The 27355-nt window shown below is 40.5% G+C and overlaps 1 protein-coding gene and 1 long non-coding RNA gene across 9 annotated transcripts in view; one reads left to right on the forward strand and one right to left on the reverse strand.

The window, feature by feature from the left end:
- KCNIP1 (potassium voltage-gated channel interacting protein 1) overlaps positions 1-27355 on the forward strand; it is a 546638-nt gene that overhangs the window by 131654 nt on the left and 387629 nt on the right. The window lies entirely within an intron of this gene.
- The window catches only part of LOC128407761 (uncharacterized), a 67473-nt gene continuing 49937 nt past the window's right edge, over positions 9820-27355 (reverse strand). Inside the window, exons 2-5 of the long non-coding RNA XR_008328888.1 lie at positions 26929-27043; positions 25194-25314; positions 14936-15027; positions 9820-9968 (exon numbers count right to left, since the gene is read on the reverse strand). This is a non-coding gene — a long non-coding RNA (uncharacterized LOC128407761). The remainder of the gene's footprint in view (positions 9969-14935; positions 15028-25193; positions 25315-26928; positions 27044-27355) is intronic.

The raw sequence follows: 27355 nt of genomic DNA on the forward strand, positions 1-27355 counted from the left end.
GCTGAATTTACCTTTCTAGATAAACTGCTACATTTTGGAACCAGGGTGCTAAGGAATAATAATAATAATAAACAAATAAACTGGTGGAATGTTGCTCCCTGACAACAGCCCTCCCTCAAAAAAATCTAAATCTCCAATGGCTGACCTGGGGAAGGAAAGGTTGGCATAACTGAGCTGTTTTTAGTTCTATGTGGGAAAATGAATAGCTGTTCATCCATGTTTTCTTGCAAGTTGCTAAAAACAGATGCAAGGAGGGGCAGGACTGGAGAGGGAAAAGAGGAAGGAGGAAATACTCTCCTGCTCTCTTCCAGTTACAGATAACAGCCTAGGTAGCTGTTTCACTATTTATTTATAATATTTCTTATCCTGTCTTCACCATAAGGTCCCAGGATGTCAAAAAGCTATTCCAAACAGAATAAAATGATATAAATTAAGTAAGAGGTGGGTCCCACAAAACTAAATACCTTAATTGTCAATGGCCCAAGGTATATTAATACATAATTTTTTAGAAAGCTGTCAGGAGGAAAACACCACTTGATTAATGTCATGTGCAGTTTGAGCCTCTGTGTATTGGCTGATCCATAAATTAGGTGTAAGCAGCATAGCTGTTGTATTCAAGTGCAGGAGAATGTGCGTCTAGTATGCAAAGCTAGCTCAATAAGTGTTTTAGCTTCACTTGTGGGGAATCCTCAGTTGCCTCTAAAGAACCAGTGGGCTGTGAAATGAGAATATTTCTGATCTTGGTAAAACCCAACGAGGTTATTAGCCTCTCTGCTTCTAATTGAAGTATATTAATAGCAAACTAAATTGTCATTTTAATGCTGGTAAAGGGAAATATCTATGGAAGCTGACCAAAGAGAATTCAGACTTTCTGCACATAATTGCCTGGCAAGGATAAAAATGCCTTTAGCATACTCCCTAGCGGATAGAATGCAGGGCAGAACATTAAAACGTGTATGACACTCTTTTCACAGAGGAGCAGATATAGATTCAAGGTGTTGGATCATGATTGTTTCAGTTATTAAATTTTACTGTGCATTAGTGAGCAATCACCCCGTAATGAATGTTAGTTCTTTGGGAATTCAGCATAACATTGACTGCAGTCTAATATAATATGTACTTCTCTATAATAACAGCAGTGGTGAGTTCCTGAAAGGGTCAGTTAACAAAATTGTGTTTGTATTAACAATGCCTACTTTAGTAGCCTCTTGAAGAGTATAACCTTTTGTATAGGGAGCAGGACTTTCCCCAACATGCTATAAAATGCTCACTATCCCTTCCTTGGATGTAACAAACTAAGCCTCTAAATTTTTGAGACTGGAATCCACACTAGAGGAAAGAGTGAGCCAGTGGAGGAGGAAAGCTGTTCCTTCATGTCATTTGTATTCAAACTTTAGCTGTATGCAGAAGGTATTCTCCATGTGTTCCAAGAATGTGTGGCATGGCATGGAGAACAGGGTCATACATGCTAGCCTCAACCTTTCTCTTTAGACCCACCCCCCAACACATGGAGATCTGTAAGCGTTAGGATTTTGAAGGTGGGGCCAGCAGACTTTGCCGTCTCTCTCCTCCACTCATTCTTGGACCACCTGGAGAATAACTACCTTATGGGGCTCATTTATGGGGTGATAGCTACCTAGGTTGCTTTGACATTTTTGACAATATAAGGGGTAGGCTGGATGCTGTTTCTTTATGATGGTCAATGCAGTCATCGGATGAGATTTCATAAGGTGAGGGCATTCTGCTGGTTCCAAAACTGCTTCTCTTTGCACAACCAACTGTATGGCCAGTTTCACCTGATTTTACAAGGTTCTAAAATGTGTGGGGAGCCTCCAGGAATATACCGTATTTTTTGCTCTATAAGACTCACTTTTTCCCTCCTAAAAAATAAGGAGAAATGTGTGTGCGTCTTATGGAGCGAATGCAGGCTGCACAGCTATCACAGAAGCCAGAACAGCAGGAGGGATTGCTGCTTTCACTGCGCAGCAATCCCTCTTGCTGTTCTGGCTTCTGAGATTCAGAATATTTTTTTTCTTGTTTTCCTCCTCCAAAAACTAGGTGCGTCTTCCAGTCTGGTGCGTCTTATAGAGCGAAAAATACGGTAGTTAGCTGTCTGCTTCAGACAGTTGCCCTCCAGCTTGTGAAGGGCAAGTGGAATGGTGGCAGATGGCAGAGCTTGTGCACTCATTGCAGCTGGGTCCTCCCTTGCCTTTTTACTTTATATGGGATATGAACAGTTGAAGAAGACTGTTCTTCATGCTGTTCCCTACAAAAAGTGGTTAGTGCAGACAAGCACCAGAAAGAATGTCAACAAGAGAAAAAAAGGTGATGTCTGAGAAAAGGGATTGTTTTAATTTGGTCCCAAGGGGACTCTGATTAAAACCTTCTGTGTTTCTCCAACTAAAATCTTGATTATGTACCAACATGTTTCATTTGTTTTCAGAGTTAATAGTTGTGTCCTTATCTCTTTCACAAAAGAGAAAACAACCAGTTCCCCACAAGTATTGTGTGATCAATGGCTTTCTCGTTTATTTCAATGCCAGCATTTTATGAAATCTGGTCCAATAACCTTGCAGAAACAAATGAAGGATGCCTTCTTCTTCCACTTGAAAATCAGAACATTTTGATCCTTTATCTATTAGTGTGTCTCTCCCTGGAGTATGAAATTAAAAGGAAATCCTTCCCCCACCACTAACATTTCTTTTGTCACCCAAGCTAATAAACATTTATGATTGCCATCCTTATATAATAAGATTGATATTGCTTTCACTGGAGCTATAAATTTGCCTTCGATACAAGACCCCATTATATAGACTTTTATTTGCTTCATTGCACCCGCCTCACATAGTTAACAGGATTATTGCAAGCCCTGCCTTTACCGCAGGGAATTTTAATCCACTACAATGATAACATTGCCAGGAATGTTAACCATGCTCTTGTTATGTTGCAAGGGATGGGTGAATCTGTCTTAATTTCTGTTTCCCTCAGTTTCTCTTTTTTTTCACTTTTAAGTGCAGTTCTCCACATTTACATATCAGTGAGTGTGTGTAATCCTCTTGAAAATTCATCACCTTTTTAGTATGGATTTATCCTAATTTACAAATTTAAATGCTATTTTGCCTATTTTTGCAAAGCATTTTCCTGATTAAGATGCATTTCTGTATGTTATTTTCAGTTGTTGTTGTTGTTGTTGTTGTTGTTGTTGTTGTTGTTGTTGTTGTTGTTGACAGATCCCCCAACCGTGTTTAAGGCTGCAACCTAAAGTAAAGAGCCCCTTGATGGAACATAGGTTGTTGTTGGCATCAATCTGTCTTGAGACTCAATGGAGTGAATTTCTGGGGGTGAAGTAAAACAACTGTGTTAGCAGCACCACAGTGACCTCCCTGCGGTGCAAGCCTGGGTAGTGTTAATGCAGGACCTGGGCTGCCTAGATGACAAGCCCGCACTCTTGGCCTTGCTGATGTGGTCCAAAGAAAAGCAGAGCAATACACTGGGCACCAGCTTCGCTGCAGGAGTTGCCAGAAGAAGGCGTACAAGTTGTTATCCAACTGTCTTAGGGACTGTACTCCAGATTTGTTTAGGGCTACCTCCTTTGCCTTTTCTTCTCTCGGAGATATCCCACAAGGCAGCAGAGGTTTAGCACCAGAGATGAGCTACCTGCCATCTGCCCCTCACTTCCCTCTATAGCATGTGCAGAAACTGCTTTCTTGACCGTTGGACCCACTATTGGTCTCGTTTGCTCAATCTACTAGAACCTGTCTTTGCATGCAGGGTTTAAGTTCCATTGGCTATCCCATTGAGGGTTTGAGTCCCATTGGCTACCTTCACCTAGTTTAGCTAGCCAGTCACATCTTCTAGGAGCCACAGGTGAAAGCTGAGTTTTGTGGAGGGACCAAAGATGGACAAACCACCCCAGTAATGCATGTATACTTTCCAAAGTCATAACCACTTGTTCAGCCCTTCTGATGGCCAATCATGTATGAGCAAAATAACATTCTGGCCCTGTCAACTAGTGACCAGCAATGCTCCCAGTGAGTGACTGAAGGAAGTGTGGTGAGTGGAAAAGCCTTGATATGAACAAGCCTCGTCTCATGTTTGGGGCTCCCTTTTATATCCAAGAAGCCCTGCCTTCCCTGGAAGTCTTGTGTTACCACAGAGGCTCCCAGGAATCCTGCCACACCAGGCCAGAACAGGGAGATGGCCACCATCTCCTTTGGGCTTGCTGTCCCACAGAGAATCAGGAATTAGATGACACATCACAAAGGTGTCTTCCTGCATGCCTACCTCATTAGATCAGATGTGAGAAAAGTGTATACAAATTGTGGCTGGGCAATTCCCCAAGCATCATTTTGCTCCAGGTTTCTAAAGTAAGCACTTGAAATTAACTATGTGAATATTGGTCATAAAATAGAGATTAGCTTATCAAAATCCTTTCAATATTTTATGTCACTCTCTTCACTACAGAAATTGATGTTGAAAATGGTTTTGTCTTGCAGTTGTTTTCCAAATGCCAGAATGATAGTACTTATGGACATTGATGTACGGTGATAGATGTTTATTAAGCGTGTAGTGGTTCAGGGCATCCTTCCAGCTGGACAGATGATAATATTACTGGAATTATTATTGGAAAGAGAGAGTTTGGATGTGAATAAATAAACAAAAGTGTGTGTGTGTGTGTGTGTGTGTGTGTGTGTGTGTAATTGTTATTTTCTGTCACGTTATAAGGTTTGCAGTGACTTTAGTCAGCAACGTGCAGAGCTGGGATAATGTGGAATGGCATCAGGATTTGGTTATGCCACAGTATTGAAAACAAGGGCTCCAGCTGCTTGAACAGATTGTCAGATATAGCTGGCATTATGCTGACACATCCCCTTATGCGTCACTTGTAGCAGTATTGCTGGAAACACTGTGTTTGTGTGTCAGAAATAAATGTGATGACTCTTCATTTGCAAATGCAATGATAGCCAAATGAACAGTATTTGGGGTCTGATAAATATAGCCAAATCACAGGAATCCTATAAAGCGAGGTAGTATATTCATTGTTAACTTTCTACCAATTCAGACTGCTTTTCATGGCAATCACCCAAGTGAGGATAGAATAATGAATTTTGCATTTATAAACTTCTTGACAATAACTGCATCAATCATTATGTACATTGGGGGCATTTGCATAGTGCATGTACCCATGACCCTCATTCCGTATCATTCATGGCGATCAGAATGGACTGGGGAATTCACTGTGTTTTGGTGCCAACAACAACTGGGGCTGGGAGTGAAAATTATCCATGGGAATTGATGGCTGTAATGTATAGCCTCTACTCTTAAGTGTGTTAATGATTCATAGTGTGGACTATAGAATCATATAACTGTAGAGTTGGAAGGGACCCTGAGGATCATCTACTCCAACTCCCTTGCAATGCAGGAATACGCTGCCTCATACAGAAATCAAACCTGCAACCTTGGCATTATCAGCACCATGCTCCAACCAACTGAGCTATCTTCTGAAATTAGATTTTATACCCATTTGGATGAATTAATCTGTATGGTCACAAACCAATATAATTATGATACAAACATAATTGTGTTTATTGTGTTTATTTATTACCTGCTCTTCATCAGTTGATTCCAGGGTGGGTTACAACAATCCACACAAAAGAATACCAGGTCATAATGCAAACTAAATATAGAATAAAAAATCCAGCATATCAATTGCAGCAGCAGACTTGCATCCCATGATTGCCTGGGCAAACAGGCAGGTGTTAGTGCCAGTTGCTCTTCCAGGCCATTACATAATTGGGGGCACCACCACAGAGAAAATCCTATCCCTTATTACCACCTAATTAACTTCACGTGGTGGTGAAACGGCAAGAGGCTGGATGTTCATTCTTATCTAAGGACCTGGGCAGGCTGATACAGGTAGTAAATACAAATAACTTTACACAGGGAACAAAAGGAAGTTCCTACTTCACCATCTGCTAATGCGTAAAATAAATTTAATTGCCTTATCAGTGATGTAAATTATATCACCAAATAAACAGAAAGATATCAAAGCTTCAGTGCATCTGTCAGGTAGACTTCTCCAGGGTTTGCAGTAAATTTGTGGTATTTATAGTTCTTTATCACTAGCATTTTGAGAGCAGAATTATGAAAGTAAATCAGTTTTTTTTCTAGCTGCTTAGCACCAAAAGGCCTATAGAGAATTGGGGTGGGGTGTTGTGTGTGGTACAGCAAAGAGGACAAGGTGCATTTTATCGTGCATTTCAGAAATAAGACTAAGGGGTATGTGTAATAGTCTGAATAATGTTTTATATTGTTCTCTTGGGAATGTAGCTGAAATATGTAATGTAAGCTATTGTCTGTGTTTGAAAGCAGGGAACTGGCTGCCTGCACTCCATGCACTTTTTAAGCAGGATGTCTCAGCAGTCCTGCAAAAGACATCGTTATAATCCTTATAAAATTTGTTTTGGACACAGGATAATGCTGCACCTGAACTAACTGAAAACCAGACTCGGGTTTTCAAAGGTCAGGACTGTGATCTATGTTCGTTGGATCTGGCACCATTGCTACCCACATTGGTTTTGTCTCATTAATAAAGATGTCATGTGTTTCCTGTTAAAAGTGCTCTTCAGAATACTTGATTTCAACACAAAGTTTACTCTGCAAAGTTACATCTGCCAGGAATTGTGTCAAATGTTTTCTTCTTCTTTGGTGATCACTCATAGCCGAGTAAGATTGTCTTCCATGAATGTGGTCCTAACAGTGTGTCTATAAGTGACTATGGAGGCCAATTCTGGATCCGCACATCCTTCCACAATGGAGACATAAGTTTTCGGTTGGGAGTTGATCATGGTGAACATTTGCCAAATGTGCCTTCCTCTTAGCTTGTTTCTCCCTTTGGTCCTGAGTTTGTGCATCTTCAAAGTCCATGACGCCTTTGGTGAAGGCTGTTCTCCAATTGCAGCACTCGTAGCTCAGTGTTTCCCAGTTGTCAGTGTTTATACTACATTTTTAAAGATTTGCCTTGAGAGAGACTTTAAACCTCTTTTGTTGTCCACTGGCATTACACTTACCATTCTTAAGTTGGGAATAGAGTAGTTGCTTTGGAAGATGATAATCAGGCATCTGGACAACATGACCAGTCCAGCGAAGTTGATGATGAGGAATCATTGCTTTGACACCAGTGATCTTTGCTTTTTTCCAGTACACTGACATTAGTTTGCATATTTTTCCAAGTGATATGTAAAAATTTTCAGAGACACCATTGATGGAATCTTTAGAGGAGTTGGAGATGGTGTTTATAAGTTTATAAGTGGTCCATGTTTCACAGTAAAGTTGGTAGTACAATAGCTTTGCAAATAAGCATTTTGGTTTCTCTGTGAATGTTCTGATCCTCAAACACTCTATGCTTCAGTTGGGAGAAAGCTGCACTAGCACAGCTCAGGTGATGCTGGATTTCAGCATCAGTGTTGGCCCTTGTGGAAAGATACTGTAACTGCCTAAGTAGGAAAAATGATCAACATTTTCCAATGTTAAGTTGGATTTGTGGCATTACGGAGGGGCTGTTTTGTGCTTGTTGGTGCAGCACTTTGTGTTGTTTTTTTATATTGAGCAATAGGCCAAGCTTTCCGTAAGCTACTACAAATATATTTAGGATAGTTTGGAGGTCATCCTCTGAGTGTGCACACACTACGTTATCAGCATATTGAAGCTCTATGACAGAAGTTATGGTAACCTTATTCTTTCCTTTCAGCCTACTCAAATTAAATAGCTTTCCATCTGGTGGGAAGTTTCCCTTTGACAGTGTGTAGGATCATGGTGATGAAAATAATAAATAGAGTTGGGGCGATAACACATCCCTGTTTAACGCCTGATCCCACTGTGAATGGTTCACTTTGAGAGCCATTGTTATCTGCAGTTGTTGCTGTCATATTATTGTGGAGGACCCGGATGTTCATAAATTTTTCCGGGTAGCCAATTTTCAGAAGGACAGTTCACAGGACAGTATGGTTTACAATGTTGAAGGCCTTAGGTCAATAAATGCCATATACAGGGGTTGATCTAACTATATCCGGATACCCTTCCTGAATCCCAAAATGGTTTTTTACCTTCTAGGGGGACAGTGGATATTATTTTCTCACGGCTTCAAGAAAAATGCAGAGAGCAAAAACAACCCTTGTGGCAAATGTACATGCAGGGTGTCTTCCTGCTTCTGGTAGTCGCTGTTTCTAAATTCCTGAGTTCTATCTTGAGCCTGTGTAGACTCTTTATTTGATCAGTTATATATATTTGGGGGGGCTGAATTTAGAGTCTGTGAGTTGCAGCCAATTGCGAGTTGTAGGCCGACTCAGAGTAAATCCATTGAAGTTAATGCGCAAAACTAATTTAGGATGATTAATTGCAATCGTCTATTCTGATTAGAACTTAGATCTAATGTTTCATGTAGGTCCCATTTGAGAGGGTCGTGTAAAGTGATCCAAACCATTAAAAAGAACATGCAGACAAAGTTACATGATCACTGTGTACAGCAAGAATAGTACTGTAAATGCAATGTGGGGCAAAGATTGTATATATAAAAAAGAGTGCTATAAAATGGATAATATTACAGTCCTTCCTAAGGAAAATAATCAAGATTCTGCCCAGTCAAGGATTTTCTACAATTGGAAATCCAATTGTACATTTGTATCCAACTGACCACTTTCTGGAGTATTGATTTATTTCCTCATCTTCAAAAGGACATTCTGTTGGTCTCAGATTTTGAATGCATTGCAAAACTTACATAAGTTATCATAATAAAATATTAAAATATATGATGATGATGATTTATGTAATTGTAAAAAAGAGAAATGAAGCAAAAGAGGTGCTGCCTTTCCATTCTTTAAGGGCAGCACCAATTTTGCTTCATCATCAGGTATTTTAATTATATACTTAGCATATTTTGGGGTATATGTGCATGCACAGTAACTGTACCTAAAAAGAAAAAGCTGGAATTATGGTTCAGAAAATGGCATTGACCTTGAGTGGGGTAGGAGCTTGATTAGATGAGATTAGAACTTTGGGACCAGTTCCATGTCTAGGAATCATACGTATTGCAAATGATCAAGTGGAAGCACTTGGACTGACATGTGCAATCTCTTGCGGACATTTAGGGATGGTACATTTCCTATTCATCCTTAGACTCATTCATCCATGTTGATCACTTATTACGTCATTACGTTTTATTTTCATCTGCAGTCTTGTGGATTGTATCCATAGCTTCCCGAAAATGTACTGATTTGTAACTTAGAAATAAAAATTGGACAAGTGTTCATAATTATTCTAGATGAGTGTTTTTACTGTCCTTAGCATATTAGCAATAATTTAAAGTAGGTCTGGCTAAGGGGTAGAGAAATATTCAGACAATAGTAAGCCTTTTCTGAAGAGAATACCATAGTTGTTAACTGCTAACAAGCCCTGATGTGACAAAAACCCAAAGCTCCAACCTTCTGTCTTTTAAAGAATACTTTATCTACTAAAAGCTTTCCTTTCATGAGAGCAAACAAGGACATAGGCACTTTTCTTTGCTTTAATACAGCCAAGGATGTTTTTGCTCTGTGTTTAACCAGTCTGACAAGAATCAATAGACTTCCCAATTTACACTTTCTAAAGCATAAACTACATGTTGGAACTTGTAAGACCCAGGTCCTGTTTGATTTAGTACTGGTTTTCTCTTCACCAAATCATAGTTCTTCTGCACTAAGCACTCTGAAGCACAGAGTAGATAGCTTGAGCAAGTGCTTGTGGCCACGGCTCAAAGGACTTCTGCTTGCTCATGCCGTCCTAGGAATCTCCTTGCATGAGGATGGTGGTGCTTCATGCTAGTCACTGAATGATTGGAAGGAAAATAAAACATTTATTTTCTTTTTATGAAGTTTCTGGTATGTCTAGCTCCTTTATCTTATTCCTTTAATGCATTCTCTTGAAGTAGAAACCTGGAGGTGATTGAAAAAATCTGGAGTTGGTTATTTGATCACTGTCTTATCTGCCTGTCCTGCCCAAAACAGTACTTGCTTACTGTAGGAGAGTAGACCTAGCATGGTTTTTTCCCCTTTAAGATACTGTAAATCTGGACACCCACATGTTCAGGTTGAGGAGAGCAAATCTGATGGTGGTAGTTCAAATGAAATGTGTTAGCCAAAAGGTGTCTCAGACAACCCCATATGGAAAGTTGCAGCAAGTGGATTTTTGTTAACTGAAAGTATTTATATAATTTAACATGCTCTGGTCAGCCCCCAAAGGGGTCCCTGAATTCAGTTAATAAAAAACAGGCCATTATAACTAATGCCATGGCAAACTATATAATACAGGCTCTGGGGTGGTGAATGCATTTGTCCATGCATGTTTCCTTAAAAAAACAAACTGAATATCAGAGCTTTACAAATATATAAAGTGGGAGGTCAAGAAAAAGTTAAAAGAAATGTGAATTTCAGAATGAACTTGAGAAAGTGTCCCCACACCTCCTTTTTTAGAAGATGTCCCATTTTTTATAAGCACATATATCATATCTGTGCTTTCCTTTTTGATACTGAACTGAACTGATCTTGAGCTGGGTTGCTAAAGTATTCCAAATGAAACAGACACAATTACAAATACGGTTCGAGTGGCCTTTCTCCCCCACCCCCTCCAAAAAAAGAAAGAAAAGAAAAACAACAGCAGCAGTAAGATGATTAATGCAGTTGGTCTGGTTCAGAAACTTGAAAGATATGGCATTAAACATTATATCAGAGAGAAAGGGAATTGACTCTGGAGTGTTAAATTACATTTCCAGGAAACTTTGCTGCAGTTCATTTTGTACAGCATAAACTCTATGTGCACACCTGCATTGCAGCAAAGAGGGGCTTTCCTTTCCTCTTTTTTTTTGCACTGTTTACACTTCTGTAATAAATAAAGTACAAGGGACAGGAAACTAGAATCTGCTATAAATTTAGTATCTTTAAACTATTTGTAAATCTCATGCATCAGAGCTATAATTAAGCTAGATCCTGCTTGGCTAGACCAAGAGGACATTCAAGTGGATATTTGGTACATAACACAAAATTAAGCAAAACAAAGTATTTTCAGTAAGCGGTTAAAGCAAAGAGCTTATTTTGTTGTAACATTTGCTCATCAGATGAAGAGCTGCTGTTTCATTTTCTTTAAAAAATGATCCTGAAATGTGTGTACCCCAGGACAGTTCGTATCTGAATTATTTATTGAGATATCTCAAGCTAACACAAGCATTAGGCTTCTTTCAAAGCCAACCTTTCTGTCTATTTTTCTCAACATGGTCTCAGTTATGCTAGTTTGATACAGCATTGAAATGAACATGCACAAAAACCCAACATCCCTTCACAATTCTGCTTTGTGAAAATTAAAACCTAGAAATATTTGATATTCAGCACCAGCATGTAACATCCCAACTTTCCCCCCAGTTATTAATATTTAGCATGATCTGATATGACTTTTTTCAGTAGAACTCAGTCAACTTTATTGAAAAGGAAGAAAATTCATACAATCAAAATGTTGGATTCTAAACATTGATGTCAAGTTTCAGCCCCTTAAATTAAGGTGTTAGGATCTTAGATAAAAATTCTAATATCAGAATCCAAACTGAGACAATTGAAAATTCATTTATTTATTTATTTATTTTTGGTAGGAGATATGTGCCAGAAGGGGAAGCAGGTGATGATAATTAGAACATGGGTGTTGGTGGGTAGCCCTGAAAGCAATGGATCAGGAAGAACAATTGCTGTTTGGTTAGCATCAGCTAATGAGGTTTCAAAGTGTTACTAGCATGGTCTTCAAGCCATTTATGTTTAGCTGTGGAAGAGTAATTGCTAAAACCCACAACCTATTCCTTCCTCCCTAAACACACTTCTAAAGTAATGTTCCCTTTCAGGAAACTACTGTGTTAGGACCATTTTTAAGAACTCATCAACTATTTACCAAACAATTACAAAGAAATTAGTGATATTGGTGGGAAACCAATAGTACTGCTATGCTATGACTTTGCCATAGGATTAAATGACTGCACTAAGCAGTCTGAGTGGCATCTGCAATAACCATGTAAGAATTGCATTAGGACAATTTAAGCAGATGGCAGAAGGATGTGCCAGGTGTTTGATGCCTTTGTTGTCCTTTGCTATTGCTGTGAGTGAAACTAGAGTTAGATCAGATGTGGATGTATGTTGCTTTTTCACGATAGAGATCAAGGTTTAATGGATAGCATGTTAGGCATATATTACTGGATGAATCTCTTTTCCATTGCTGAATTTCCAGGCACTTGACGTTTTATGCTGATGCCTGATTGCATCTAGAACTCCAGACAAAGTGTCATTAACAGCTCATACCTCCTTGTAATAATCATTTTCTCTCTTTGCTCAGCTTATAGATGACTGATTACCTTTATATTTTTGGTAATAGAAACAGCTAAGGGGCCAGAGCCCTATTAACGAAGACTTAACAAGATGGTGGAGCCCATGAACAAGATGCTGATTACATGCATAACATTTTTGCTACCCTTAAGAAATTGGACAGTTTAAATAACTGCCGTGGGTATGGTCAGCTGCATTTTTATTTTATTTTTGCCACAGAAAGAGTCATGAGATCACACTGTTCTCTGCTATTACTGAAATCCAGTGCTTTTTTTCTAGGGGGACAAATACCCCTAAACAGTTTGTGAATCTAAGTTTTGCCTCATTGAGGGACAGTATTTCAATATGAGTAGGAAAATGAGAGTGCCCCTAAACATTTTTTAAGGAAAAGAAGCATTGCTGAAATCTCATTCTGAAATGTTGGCAGTGGCTCTGCTTGACTGCAATGTAGTGAAGGCATTTCAGTTTTGGAAAGGGCACAGTAAATGGAGTGTCATGGAGGAGGAAAAATACCTCAGTTAAATCTGGGATAGCCAATATGGTGCCCTCTAGATGATGTAGGTTACAACTCTCTTCAGCCCTGACCAGCATGGCCAATGGTCAGGCATGATGGGTGTTATAGTCCACTCCAAAACATCTGGAGAGCATCACATTGTCTTCCAACAAGTTAAGCTCTAGCTGCTTGAGAACCAGACTGCACATCCGTTTCTTGTTTCTCTTTGGTTCAGCTACTTTTACCTATATCCATGGCAAATTATATTCCCCTTCCCTCCTCCTGTTTACCAAACTCTCAAGTAATTTCAAACTTAGTATGTCTACCACTGACACACTGTAACAACATAGTTTAGAGAAGCGTTGCCAGTGGTGAATGGGGAACAGTCTAGCTTGTCTTTTTAAAAATCTTCAAGCTAATTGCAAGGGTGGCTTTTGTTTTTGTTTTTGTTTTTTAAAAAAGCTAGCATTCTTTCTAAAAATCAACAGCATAATTTTCATCTAGCTTTCATTAGGTTTAACTTAATGTACATATTTAAACAATGTAGCTAATGCATGCCTATTAAGGTCTAAGATTATTTAGCTGAGATCCAGTACTATAGCTTGTGATATGCACTTCAGTATATGCATTTGTGCATTCGTGTGGTTCCTCCTTAGCCACTCTGTGCATAAAAGAGTATGCTGTGGGTGGAGGCAGAACAACGTGCCAGTTGTGGGAATTACTCTTGCACCTTCTTTATGTGGTGCTGTGCTCTAGTTGCTCCTGGCCTCACCCAGGTATTAGAATTTTTGAAATCTGAAATTTATTTAGTGTTGTACTGTCTTGGCAAAAGGATGACCAAGATAAAATGTCTGGATGGTCCCTCTTGGGTTCTGTAAGGCCTGGTATTCACCTCAGTCTGAAACCTCAGGCTGATTTTTTCTTTGGATCTAGGGCTCTTGGATTCCTGAGATTTCTAGCTTGTGTGTATCCCAAGTGTATTCCAAACTGGACCTAAATTTCCTGCTCTGGAGGATTGGAGAAACCAAAGGTGTCACCTTGGGCCAAAGATTTGGGAGGGGCAGTGATGCATTACATAGCTGATGGGCACCTGTGACATCACATGCTGACATGTAATGTGTGACACGTGATGCACATGCATCGTTGGGAGAAGGCCTTGCCCAGCACCATACAGTTTCAATGACCGCAGCTCCTCCTCTCTCACACTCAGGAGGAGCCTGCCTTTGATGCTGCACCACGCTCAGCTCAGAAGTTTGGCCTCTTCTGACCCCTCAATATTCAGGGTGGTTGAGCCATTTGCCAAGAAATATTGACGTGGCTGACGACACCTCTGCCCCCTAGAGTTGGTGTGTCTGGGGGAAACACTTAGAAAAGATTTGTTCGGCAGGGCATGGGTGGGAGAAGAGGCAGAGGAAATTCCATTGCACAAGCAGATATCCTTGCAATGATGAAACTATTTAGCACTATGTTGAATACAGCCCTTTAATCTTATGCCCTCATTATGAGATCTGGTCTTGGTATGCCCATAATAAATCGTTGTGCAAAACATATTGTGCTGACTAGATATAATAAAGGAAATCTGCTTATTACTCCCCTGCTTATTACTCCCCCTTTTTTATAGAAGCATGATGATGATGATGATGCATGAGGATGGCACAGAATGAAACTGAAGCGCTTAAAGCTGGCAGTTCATTAAAGGTTTATATGTGCAGCTAGAGATACAGCTGTGTCCTCTGTTCCCCACAGGGACTACTGCATCCACTGTGCTCTTTTTCATTGCTTGGTGACCTTTGTCTCTATTAACTGCTGCTGCCCTCCAGATTCCCTGGGGAGTGAAAAATAGCATACCCTGTGCCGCTACCCTGGAGAGCCTGTAAGAATTTCTCTTTTTCTCAGTTCAACTGTACAAATTGTGCTGGTCCACACATTTCAGTGGAATAGACTAGGAGGTTAGTCATGCTGTGTGCCTCATATGGAGACATGCCAACTGTTGAGAATAGCATCTAGCGATGCTTCTAGAATTCAGTTTCTGCAAATTTCAGGGAACACTTACCTGATTGGCACCTTCCAACATGCAGATTAGAACCCAGTTATCTACTAGTTTTCTCATTTTCTGAATGTTCTAGTGCAGTCCTCAGCTCAAACCTATCAAAATACATTTTTAAGCATGGATGTTTTTAAAAAAGAGAAAATGTTTAGAAATGCATATTTGCTAATTGCTTGCAGTGAGAAAATGCAGCTTAAAGTTTTCAATGGGACATAACTTAGTTATGAGGGGAAATACATCTGGAAGTGGCATGGATATGAAATACACTGATTTTGTCCATCCCTAGCTGCACCTAACATGACTGCTTCAGTCTGTAATTTTTATGCACTCTTTTGACCTGAGGAGTAAGCAGTGGAACAATTAATCTAATTGAAAAGCATTTCCTAATTAATTCTTTAGCCACAGGGGTGCTTGAGAGGGAGACAGATTTCCCTTGTAGCTGAATTAGAACCATCTCTTTATTACTGGAACTGTTTGTACTTAACCAGGCGGTTTCAAAGGAAATGATGAATAAACTCCTGTACTCCAGAACTCTCTTTTTTAAAATAGAAAGCTCAAACCTTCCTCTTCAGTGTTTGTTTTTGTTAGCTGACTAAGGGGAGAGAAAGAGATTTAAATAAACCTGGAAAGTATGAAGGAAACAGCTCCAAGATGTATAAGCTTTACCATGGCTTTTACATGCAGTTTCTCAGCAGTGCAGGCTTGCAGTAAGCAAACAAGAAGCAAAGCTCAAGATCCTGCCAGGAACTTAAGTGCAATCCCACTTCTCCTCTGCACATCCCAATTTCTGCCAAAGGGTGAGTGGAGGCTGAACTGTCATTCTTCTCAGAATCCTCTGGATCTCTTTTTCCTAGCTCCTGTTTCCACCTTACCCCAAAGTTCATAGCCCTCATTGTACTGTAGGTGAGGTTTGTTATCTTCACCACAACCCTGTAAGGTATGTTAGGCTGTGAGATTGCTAATGCCCCAGTGCTGCATAGTGAACTTCGTGGTGGAGTGTGAATTTGAACTGAGTCTCATTAGCCCTTTGACTGCCACAGCATGCTGGATTTTGCTAACTGTAACAAAAACTACTGTATAATGGGGAAATTAGAATTCACACTACATATATCTTGTCTAGTTCTGCAAGAGTATATGCCCCCTTTTTTAAAAAAATCATCTTCCTAGCTCAACATTTTGCCAGTTGTGCAAAAACTGCAGACACACAATTCTTGAACAGCATGACAATATCAAGTGCACAGTGAACAAATGAGAGACTGCCTCCGTCCTACTGTTAACCATATGGAAAGACATGATAGTCCCCTTTGCACTCCCTTTGCAATGAGAAGTTCATGGCATTAATGTAAAATTTCTGCCAGTTTCAATGCACTAGAAATTGTAGCTCCAAACTGTTACTTTTTATCCATTATCTTTCTTGGTTTTGAATACAAATGTCAATATGCAACTATCAGTTTGTAACAGGCATAGGCAAACTCGGCCCTCCAGATGATTTGATGGGAGTTGTAGTCCCAAGACATTTGGAGGATGAGTTTGCCTATGCCTGGTTTGAAACATATGGTCCAATGTTATATATGTGTATTAGGCATAAGCCCCATTGAGCTACTGGAAAGTAATATTGCAATCTGAAGTCTGCTTACTAGGGAGTAAACTGAACCCAGTGGAATTTACTTCTTAATAAATGTAATAGGATTGCATTTGATGTCTCAGTGAAGTATGCTTAGGATTTCAGTCTCTCTGTCCCTTCCCTCTGACAATATGAAATTAAATGGGTCATGTTCTTTGTGCAACCCTTCTATGCCATGGTGCTAAGGTCAGAATCCCTGTGCGTGAGGGATTGGACAGTGGACTCTTAAGGAAATGATGAAATAGAGGAGGTAAGCAAGAAGGTAGCAGCAACCCCATGTGGCCCTGCTTCCTTAAAAGCCCTAGGTGACATCCTAGCTGGTGTTGTGCTATCATATTGTATTCTAAGGATTCCAGCCTGGAAACCTTGGTGGAGCCATAGTCCCCACACCCCCAAACACTTGTTAAGAGCTGATGGTTGCTCAAGGGCAAGGCTCATTAGTTACAAGAGACTTCTGCCATCACGTTGAACAAACCACATAGAATGAGCTACAGCCCTATGTAAGAGCCAATCTATGGTTGTCTACTGCCAAAGCTATATTTGATTCTGTTCATGTGACTCTCCAGGGTACAAAGCACAACCTGAACTAGATTGTCTTGAACTAGATTCCCTGCTAGAACCCCTGTTGGGCTGGACTTCCAGCTGGCTATGAACTTCACCAGGAACAAAACAGACTGCACAATATTAATTCTGTGGAGTAGTGAAATTCATAGGCTAAGACTCAGCCATTGTTTACAATGGCACACCTGAAAGTTGAGACTGCTTTCCTCTTTGCATTTATAATTCACATGCATATCTTCCTACACACACCCTTTTCACATTTGAAAGTACATTAGATTGCCTCTATTGAAAAACTATGGAATACCGTCAGATGTGGGTCATTATTTACATCTACATAGCTGTGACATAAGCCCATTTCAGTCTGGGGTTAATGAGCATGTGTGTCTCAGAGAGAGATGGCATTGCTGCAACAGTATCAACCCACAGCTTACATGCGCCCTGGATTTATGATGGTCACTTGATCCATTTCTTATAGCAGTTTACATTTTGTCTTGTCCTATGTTGTCTTTGATCTTTATTGGTGTACAGAGATGCCAAATGCCAAGTTAATAAACTGATTTCACAGATGTGAATGCTGACATGTTAATTTATGAAACCACAGTAGGAGACAGTTCAGTTATCTTTAAACACACACCTTACGGTGAAATGTTGATTTGCAAAATTCAAGAAAAAAGTGCACTTTTTCCTCTTGTTGTAAGGCGCCTTTACTGTTTTCAATGGAAAAAATATCTCATTAACTGGTTTCATTCTTCTGGTGTAACCAATTGATGACCAATGCCACCTGTATATTTACTCAGTTATGCCTTAATTTAATTATATTGAGCAGGCTGCTCAATTTTTCCATTTCTTCTATGGGTGTCCAGGCCAGGGAAACTTCAACAGGAGTTGGGAGGAAGCCAGTCACACAGTGCTCTGGACCAGCTAACCAGAGCAGGGTGATGATAAGTTAATATCATCTTGAAAATTATGTAGTAGAAGGTGAAATCAAGAATGGTCAGAGACAGGCTGCCTCAGAAGCCTAGACGGGCCCAAAGGAAGGAATGACATATTTCAATGAGTGCTGCATGCTAACTGAATATTTATATATCCTGGACCCTGGCTACCCCTTCCAGGCCCCCACCCTCTTGCTTGATTATGAAGATCCTTAAATGGGCAGCCCTGTGCCTTGGTGTCTGGTATCCTGCTGCTTCTCTGCTATCTTTTGCCACTTGTGCTACCTCCTCTGGTCTATCAGCTTGATGGCATGTAAGGCTGGTCGAGGTAAGGATGCTATTCTTTTGGTCCGGTCTCACTCAGGAGCTGAAGTCCTAGCTTCTCATACTGGAGGGCAATCAACATGTATTTGTGAGAAACCAGATACTTTTCAAACCTGGGCTGCTTGAATGGCCTCCCAGTTAACTGTTTTATTTAGGATCACTTCCATTTACAGCTGGTCCCCCCTTTTCAAGACGTTTTATACCAGCAATGTTCATTCTTCCTTCTGAAGGGAATAGGTTGATAATAATTGTGTCCCAGCACTATAATGATTTGCATCTGATTTTGCGAGTTCATAAACATGTTGGAAAATGTACAACATCACAGGCACATACTTTTTATTGCTGAATTACAGCTCTTCTATATCAATAATACTTAAATGTATTCTGAGACCAAACAGCAAGATTTTGCTGGAGAAACAGAAGTTGAAGTGCGTTAGAAATGAACTTTATTTGTGATGCGATGAAGGGGAAATTCAGTGGAGAGTAATTGCAAAAACAAAACAGCAATAAATAATTAATATCTCTTTAATTCTTTCCTGCAAGGCTTTAATTGCAAAATGCATCATTGACTGATGTGCTTGAGCTGAGGACATGCTGTGTTAGCCATTACACATTTTATCTCCATTTATTTTATTGTGTGTTAATTTTTCTAACCATGTTGGCTGGTACCTAATGATCTGGAGGGTAGGCTCAGTGCCAGTATTCAAGTCAGGCAAATGAATGCTGAAGTGGCCAATGGATAAAGGAGCCATTTTCAAGTGTTCAGCCTGAATATACAAGGGCATAAGGGCTGTAGGGGGCTGGGAGCATACATGCCCTTCCCACAGTCAGTCTCTCTGGCATCCCTCTCTGAAGGGAGCTAGGAACTAACATAGTGCAGTATTAAGAATATATGGTTTTTTTGTTACTTTAATGAGGGTTAGTTTAATGAGCAGCACCTGGACACTTGTGACCAATTTGCTATCTCTGTCCCATAGAGCTACAAAACAATGCTGCCCTGAAGAATCACTTATTTGTTTGGGTCATGATGTGTTAAATGCTATGTGATAAATTAAAAGCCAACTGTAATAATAAAACACTCTTTCATGATTTAATCATGAATCAGGGAGCTGACTTGTCACACATTACTCAGAGACTTGGATGGGCAAACTGGGTGGTCTGGACCTGATTCACCTCTCCCTCCCCCCCCCCCCCGTGTACTAGAATTGGCACTGAGCTGGGCCAGAAGGTCAAGAGAAGATTGCCATTGGGTGTCGGGGGATCAACAAGACAATTGCTCAGGGTGATCTCAGTTCAGCTGAAACTGCAGTCAGTTCAGCTCAGGATTTCCTAGCCTACATGGCTATGATATGGCTGTCACCAGAGATAGCTGGCCTAACACAAAGAGCAAAGCACACCCATTAGTTTCGCTCCAAGTGATGAGAGGGGCTGTCTGAAAGCAGGAGCAGTCCACAGTAATCCTTTCTCATGGTCAGACCACCTCTTTTTAAATCCAAGGGATTCCTCAGTGTTCTGGGGAATTTCCTAGCAGAACGTTTCCAAGTGGTCCAGAGATAACCACACCTGCTGTGGTAGATGGACCTCTATGTCCATTTTGCTTTGCTCTATGACCAAACTTTACTTTGAGAGCAAAGTTACTCACATCTGGGAGAACCTTGCTGCCAGTCATTGGCCTCTGTTTAGGGGTCCAATGCCACATTTAACCTTGTGTTATGATCTCAGTTTTAGCGGATGCAGCCTAATGAATTGGACAGGGTCCTTTTAGAGATGCATCGAGCCATGTGCTCTCTTGATCCTCATTAGGCATGACAGCTATGTGGAATGCTCTTGATACCACTGAGAAGCAACAGTGGAAAGGACATTGTCTTCAAGCCCTACTTATAGATTTCCTGGAAGCTTCTGGTTGGCCACTGTAGGAAACAGGGTACAGTGGTACCTCTGGTTATGAACTTAATTCATTCCAGAGGTCCGTTCTTAACCTGAAACTGTTCTTAACCTGAGGTACCACTTTAGCTAATGGAGCCTCCTGCTGCCACTGCGCTGCCGCCGCTCGATTTCTGTTCTCATCCTGAGGTAAAGTTCTTAAGCCGAGGTACTACTTCTGGGTTAGCAGAGTCTGTAACCTGAAGCGTTTGGAACCTGAAGCATTTGTAACCCGAGGTACCACTGTATTGGACTTCATGGGGATGAATTAAATGTAGTGCTAAGTTGAAGTCCCTTAGCTACTTGTGCTAGCAGAATGGCTTGTACAGGAAGCTAGCATGGTTCTCTTGGTTGGTTGTGCAACAGATTGCTGTAACCCTGATACTTCCTGTTGCAAAGCCAGCTTCTGAGGCACAACAGTTGTGCTAGATATCGTATTACTCAACCATTATTATTGCCCTAGTGCAACAGCCTTTGTGCTGCTGGCTAGAGGATGGTGAATCAAGGCAATGGACTCCAAACTGCTGCCCTCTGATGTTTTGGACTACAGCTCCTATCATCCTTTTCCATTGGCCAAGCTGGCTGGGGCTGATGGGAGTTGTAGTCCAAAAATCTGGAGAGCCCCATGTTGGGGAAAGCTGGCAAACAGTATCAAAATCAGGTGCCATTTTGAGAGCACAACACAGAGCAGACGGAGTCTTTATAATTGTAGCACATTTTTACTTGAGACATCATGATTTTAGCGTCCTGTCTCTAGATCAATATTCTTGCAAAGATTTTACTAAGGCATAAGTTCTCTGTGAATACATTGAACTAGGTTTTGGAGACAAAAATCTTAAGAACAATCAATAGACAATTAAAGAGTATTTTATATCCAACATTGGATTTGTATTTCTGTAGGGCCAAGAGCAACATTGTGTTCTTTTAACCAAAGACAGCAAACCACAGCCCAATGCAAAAAGGATTTCTCTATTGATTTTGGAATGTGATGTGCTGAATCAAATGCTATCATTCTAAGGAGATGTACTGTATTTGCTCATCTGATGGAATATCCTAATATGCTATTGGTCTCTGTGTTGACTACAGAAACCAGTTAGTAGTCTAATAATGTAAAGTCACTCCATTAATTTGCCTAGTGGTTTATATTTGAGGTATGCACTGAATTCAAGATTTGGCTTGGATCTCAATTTGGGACTTTAAAAAAAGGGTTTGCTTTGATCTAAAGTGCTTCAGAATCTTCCAATTTGGCTAAGGGTCTGAGGCCAAATCAACTTCAGAGAAACAAAGTGCCTTGCTTCCCTGCTTCACTATTACGTTGTTGTTTTTTAAAACTCCTATAACTTTCTCTTTCTCTTTTTAAACAGAATTGGATGAAATTTACAGGTGGACTTGACCCTCCATAGTGGATACAACCTGCTAAATTACACACAGATAGGTCTAGGACAGGGGTAGGCAACTTAAGGCCCGTGAGCCGGATGCTGCCCAATCACCTTCTCAATCCAGTCCGTGGATGGTCCGGGAATCAGCGTGTTTTTACATGAGTAGAATGTGTCCTTTTATTTAAAATGCATCTCTGATTATTTGTGGGGCCTGCCTGGTGTTTTTACATGAATAGAATGTGTGCTTTTATTTAAAATGCATCTCTGGGTTATTTGTGGGGCATAGGAATTCATTCATTTTTTCCCTTCAAAATACAGTCCGGCCCACCACATGGTCTGAAGAATGGTGGACCGGCCCATGGCTGAAAAAGGTTGCTGACCCCTGGTCTAGGAGTTTTAAGACTAGAAACCTTTAATATTTATTTATTTATTTTAAAAGGAAACAGTTATTTATTTATTTTACAGAATTAGATGGAATTTTCAGACATGCTTGCCCCCTTTGAGGGAATGAATCCTTCCAAATTTCAGGATAACTGCAGTGGTTCCCTGCAGTGGCATAACTTAGATTTTGAGGGTGGAAGTAGGGTAGTGTGATTGTTGTAAGCTTCCTCCTCCCAGTCCGGTACTTTCCCACCCTAAGTCCTCCATTGTTGCCTGCCCTGAGCTGATAATTCTATTTGGGGGGGGGGCTGTGCCTTTCTGGCCAATACTACCTGACTTCTGAGATCTTAGCAACTCTTCTGCAGTCTTCACTTTTACCAAACTAACATCCCCTACAGCTTCAGTCAGAGGACTGGAAAGTGGCAAACTTCTGCCTGCTACTACTTCTTCAACAAAAAGAGCCCTCTTTGAACTAGTAGTCACAATGGAGCCCCTCTTTGTCCCTCTTCACACCCTGGCATTTCCCTTATTGAGTAAGCTCAGAAGCATCGGTTTTGCTTTTAGCAGACACTTGTTTGAGCCATTTTTTGAGGTCTGAATTGCTGGTGTGCCGCAAAATGCTTTGGGACACCCTGCTTCACTTTGGGATGCCTGTGGCAGGCCCAGAATCCCTCTTGAATCTTTGGTTCAAGATTTGGGATTCATTTGAATCTGCTGCATCCCTAGTTTGTACTATGAAAACTATCAGTCAGCTTGAGTTTAGCACTGGTGCAGTGACATCCCATTCTTTGTTTGGTGTATAAAATGTGGGGGCAATTTCTGCCAAAGGGGTAGAACCCTCACTGTTACGACATCTTCATGGAAATTGTTTTCCAGTGGATCTCTGTATTTAGGAAGCAAGGTAAGCTCTTTCGGCAGATTTTTGGAGTAAGGACTGGTGTCCTTTTTATAATTTGCTGCTCAATGCTTTTGCATTGTTTTATGATGATTTATAGTATCTTATTGAGCACTGCCTTGTGCAAGTTCTCTAGAAAACTTTGCTATACTTCTTAAATAAAATCAGCACAGTCTACAATGATGTGGACAGTGGTTCCCCAACTATTATGTCATACAGTTTTCACATAGCTCACCCTTAAGCGTCATCCTAGACAGTTCTGGTAACAGAGCATAGAATGAGTTTATATGATACCAGCTTACTTTGTAACTATAAGCTGACTACATTGCTGGACTGTTGACATTAGCATGTGCCTTTTGAAGAATTTAAACCAATTAAAATACCAATACAAAAGAAACATAGCACGAACTAACAACAAAATGAAGCTAGCAATGTGTACAATGCAAAGTGACCTCAAGAAATTGCACCTCTAAAAACCTGGCAGAAGAGGCAACTTGATGGATTTCTTCATGTGGTTACTTTCAGAACATGGGTGGATGTATTGATAATGGACATACCTACAAAATACTGCCCCAAAAGAACTTGGTAAAGAATGGGTTTTAGGTGGTAACTAATGGTTGGCTGGGAAAAAAAACATGCCATCCTCATCCTGACTAAAGTGGTCTGTACTGTTCTGAACATGGCAAGAAAACCAGATCTGGCAGGGCCAGCCCTACCATTAGGCAGAGTGAGGTAGCTGTTTCCTTGTCATTCATATCCACCTGATCTTGGCACCCTGGTAGCAGCGACCCTTCCCTGTTAATAGTCATGGTTCACTGTTTTTGTTGCCTAATCACCTTCTCCTGATGCATCACACATAGTACTACTGGGAAATGGCCTCTGACCTACAGAGAGGCAGAGAGGCAGCCAGTCCAGAGCATGGAGACACCACGCATGTAAATGCATTGCTCTTCTCACAAAATACATGCTGGCAAACCCACTACCACATTGGAGCATTTATTTGAGTGCGCAGTGAGGAAGTGACAGGTGGGAGTGGCAGCAAGGTTTTGGAGAATAGAGCTGTGTGTCCCATGTGGTTTGTCCTGAACCTCCTAAGCTAGTCTGCTGTACTTGGGAGCAAGGAATGCCACTATCCCATCACCAGTGTTGAAGTAAGTTTCAACTGTCAGTCCTGTTGGCTTCAATACATAGAATGGAGGGCATTCATCTTTGTCTCAGACAGCAAAATCTATTGGGCTGGCCCTGCTCATGCAGCTGATAGCGTCCTCTAGAGTACCCCTCTGTGTAGCCAGGGAGGGCTCTGGGAGGGTTTGGTCTCCAATTGGAATGAGTTCTTGTTTTCCAAACTGGGAGGAGTGGGTTGTTGTTATCAACCCTCTTCTAATAATAAAGCACATCTTATTGATGATCTCTAGTCCAATCTCTCTTCCTTTTTTTAAATACAGAAAATTGCTTGCTTGCAGACCCTGGAAACTTGCTATCTCCTTATGATGCAGATGTTTTCAAATCTATAGGATTGTGTAATTTACAAAAGCTGTGGAGAATCACATATACAGAGAGGCTGCTGGCAAGCATTAGCATTCTTTGTGTTGGAAACCAATTGATGCAACTGTATTGTATTGTGCTTAAATTGTTGTCCTCTTTCTTTAAGAATTTTGCACTGAGGTGCAAGCCCAGTAGTCTCTCTGTTGACTTTGTAGGGACTGACACTAATTAGCAAGTGGAATTCCAGTAGTGTAATGAGGGATTCCCATTTCGCCTCCTACAGGAGCCCCTATATCTCTTTAAAAGTAGATGTTGAATGTCAGTGGAATCATCTGCAACAGGGATCTCCAACCTTTTTAAGACCCACTTTTAACTCAAACATGCCTGTGGGGACCCATGTCTTAATCTTTTACCATGTACAGTATTTGCATAGTGGTAGTGCTCTTGTTGTGACCCACCAGTTGAAGTCCAGTGCTGTAGAATAGTATGGGAAGTGAAACAAAGGTGGTGAAAATTGACAGATATTAGAGGACCATTGCTTGAGCTAAAGGGGCTTCTGTTTATACAAGGGACTCTGCAAATTCCAACCACTCAGCCACTGAGTTTTGTAATATTTAGATAAGCTTATGCAGAGGGTAAACCCCCTTCTTCTTTTCTCAGAGGAGGTGTGTTTCATCTTTCCCGCCAATGCTGAACTCAAGTGCCTCTGTGCAGATTGCTTTGGAGGCAAAGTATGGCTACTGCCACACAAGAAACATACCCAGGATATTTTTTCTGTTTTTCTCCTGACCTGAAAAAAGGGCTGGGAAATATTTCTGACTGGCACTTAGGCTCACTGATCTTGTGCAACGTTTTATGGTGAGTAGGGATGCCAAAAAATTCTGATGGAAACAAGAGTGTAAATTGCCAATGTTTATTTGTCCCATATCTGGAAAGAAAATCAATCTAGCGAATGTGTTCAATATTGACTATTGTTTTTAGTCCACAGGTGATGCATAATTGATGAGCCCTCTCCTCAATTTGCACTCCATTTTCTTTGCATTGAAATTAATGGTGTAGAATGATGTAATGATGTAATGAATTACATAAGTAATTGCATAAAATTCCACCACAGCAGAAAGCGAGACAATGTAGTTTTTGTTGCAATCTGAACTGCAACTCAGTGAAAACTGCAGTATGTGCAATGAATGTGGGTCAAAATGGAAGTCAATGCCTTCTCACATCCCTAGTTGCAAGTCCCATTAATTTGTTCTTAATGGTAAACATAAAATGTCCGAGGGACAATATCTCTCTTGTGCACACTTCTCCAGTATTATTTTCTAATTCTTCCATAGTGCATGTTAGTCTTCTTCCAGCCCGCTCCTAAACCTATTTACTTGGAAGTAAACCCCATTCATTTATGTGCCAAAGTCTGTTTACCTATTATTATTAAACTACTATTGGGAAATCCCTGTTCTGTGTCAAGACTATTGTGGTATATATACATTTAAAATGCTTTTTTTTGTGGCTTTCCCAGCCTGTTTTCTGGGATTCAACCTGCTGTGTAATGCTTTTCATCTCTCTTCTCTTCATCAATTTTACATGCATGCTTTGGCTTCAGGGCTATGATCCAAGTCAGTAAAGGGTTTAAAGGAATGTAAATCTGTCAGAATTTACAGTTTGGTATAATTCTTGTTCAGCAGCTCTTAGAACTGTAGAGCAGTATACAAGCAAGCTAATGTTCTTTTTGTTTATATGACAGTGTTTCTGCTTCTCTTTAATTAGATATGCTTGTACTGTTGAAGTACTTGAGAAGAACAAACTATCATTTTTCAGGTTGTGGCTGGTAATTCTTCATCCAGCTTCTCTTTTTCTTTTAAAATTTGTAGACATAAATTTAGTGCAGGTCCCAACAGACTTCATCTTATTTTCATTTGTGTGCTCCTATTTCTCCACCCATTACTGGTTATAATATCTCTTCACTTTCTATAGGTAAAATAAGAGGACTATCTTTTGGCCCGTCTATAGTTCTCCCTTTAGCAATGAGTAAATGGGGGTGGGGGGTACATCTGTGGAGAAACTGTACTTCCTTGTCCATGTAAACTAGAAATAGGAACCTATGGCCCTCCAGATGTTGTTGGACTATAGCTTCCATCACCCCTTGACCATGCTCAGCATGGATAGCTCAGTTGGTTAGAGTGTGGTGCTAATAATGGCAAGGTTTCAGGTTTGATCCCTGTATGGGGCAACTGCATAATCCGGTTGGACTGGATTAGTATTTACCAAACTTGAGCCATCATTCCTGACCACTGGTCCTGCTATCTAGCTTGTAGTCTAAAAACAGCTGGAGACCCAAGTTTGGGAAACACTGTACTAGATTATCCTCAGGATACCTTCCTACTCTGTGATTCTACGAATTTATGTTGGCTGGGGCTGATGGGAGTTGGGAGTCCAACAGCATCTGGAGCATCACACATTCCCAACCCCCTGGTGTATGTAACTACTGGAACAATTACTTCAACTTGTTTCCTGGGATGTCTGTTGAGAGCAGCTGGTTCCATTTAACATCAGATCTTTGGTTGCATTGGTTGTTATCAGATCAGTTCATCAGTTGTGGCTGTTTTTTGTTTTCTGTAAAAGAAAGAAAGAAAGAAAGAAAGAAAGAAAGAAAGAAAGCAATAAAGACACCAAATTCCCTATCCTCCCCCCCCCAAAGAAAACCCCAACAACCTTTCCCTGTAATGTTCTGTGTAATGTTTGAATATTTGGCTCTCACAAAGAATCTGAAAATCTTCTGGCAGAGAGCTCCGTTTCAATAAAGTCCCCTCCCCTCTGCCACTTAAAATAGAATATGCCCTGAGAAAGACCTTGGCGCTCATTCAGGTAGCAGGTCTATGCATCACTTTGAGGATTCTGCTACTGCTTTTTGCAGATACAAACCCT

This window comes from Podarcis raffonei, chromosome 2 (genome assembly GCF_027172205.1).
Source record: "Podarcis raffonei isolate rPodRaf1 chromosome 2, rPodRaf1.pri, whole genome shotgun sequence".
NCBI classification, from domain to species: Eukaryota; Metazoa; Chordata; class Lepidosauria; order Squamata; family Lacertidae; genus Podarcis; species Podarcis raffonei.